This window comes from Camelina sativa, chromosome 8 (genome assembly GCF_030686135.1).
Source record: "Camelina sativa cultivar CO46 ecotype springtype chromosome 8, ASM3068613v1".
Classification (NCBI taxonomy): Eukaryota; Viridiplantae; Streptophyta; class Magnoliopsida; order Brassicales; family Brassicaceae; genus Camelina; species Camelina sativa.
In genome coordinates, this window is record NC_141887.1 from 12,480,916 (window position 1) to 12,481,900 (window position 985).

General features: G+C 39.9%; 1 non-coding gene across 1 annotated transcript; it reads left to right on the forward strand.

The window, feature by feature from the left end:
- The first annotated feature begins 225 nt into the window (after nucleotides 1-225).
- On the forward strand, nucleotides 226-332 carry LOC147940002 (small nucleolar RNA R71). The gene has a single exon (XR_015564820.1). It is a non-coding gene; the product is annotated as a small nucleolar RNA R71 (small nucleolar RNA).
- The last annotated feature ends 653 nt before the right edge of the window (nucleotides 333-985 follow it).

Here is a 985-nt window from a genome sequence, read left to right on the forward strand (position 1 = left end):
TTTAAATCATGCTTGTATTTGTCCTCTTGATCAGTGGAGGGGATCCTTATGGTTCTATCATAATCTTCATTATAATTATCATCTGACTGAGCAAGGTTCTCAACCAATTCCCATCCTTCTTCCACATTCTTGTTGAGGAAGTTGCCATTTGAAGCTGTATCAAGAAGCATTCTTATCTTGGGAAGCACTCCTCTATACAAAGTGCTTAGAAGGGACTCATTGCTGAAGCCATGGTGAGGACACTGAGTTTGGAATCCTTTAAACCTCTCCCAAGCTTCACAAAAGCTCTCATTATTCCTTTGAGCAAACCCAGAAATTTCATTCCTCAACCTAGCAGTCCTTGCATTGGAGAAGAACTTGGCCAGAAAAGTTTTCTTGCATGCATCCCATGTGGTTATAGCTCCAGTAGGAAGAGTCTTCTCCCATAGATGAGCATTGTCTCCAAGGGAAAATGGGAATAGCCTTAACTTGAAGCCATCTTCACTTACTCCATTGATTTTTGTGAGTCCACATATTCTGTCAAACTTATCAAGGTGATTTAGAGGATCCTCCATTGGCAACCCATGAAATTTGTTGGCTTGTATCATGGAGATCAATCCACTCTTTATTTCATAATTATTATTGGCCACAGCAGGAGGCACAATACCTGCTCTTTTGTTGTGTGTATTAGGTGCATCCCCAGCACCAATGTGTCTAGGTCTATGATCATGGTGATCTTGCTGCTCCATGACTACTTGTTCTTCTTGTTCTTGAACTACTCTTCTTTGCTTATGTCTCAAATCCTTTTGTAGCATGTGGATGTTGTCAATAGGCCTTTGGACTTTTTTCTCCTACGCGACAAACAAAGATGACTAGAATACAACAAAGGTAACTTGAATACTCTAGATTCTTTCACCTATACATCACAAAGACGACTAGAATAATCAAGGAATTTATTCGACTACCCTAGACTCTTTTACTTATGGGCCCTCGATAATATGTTACA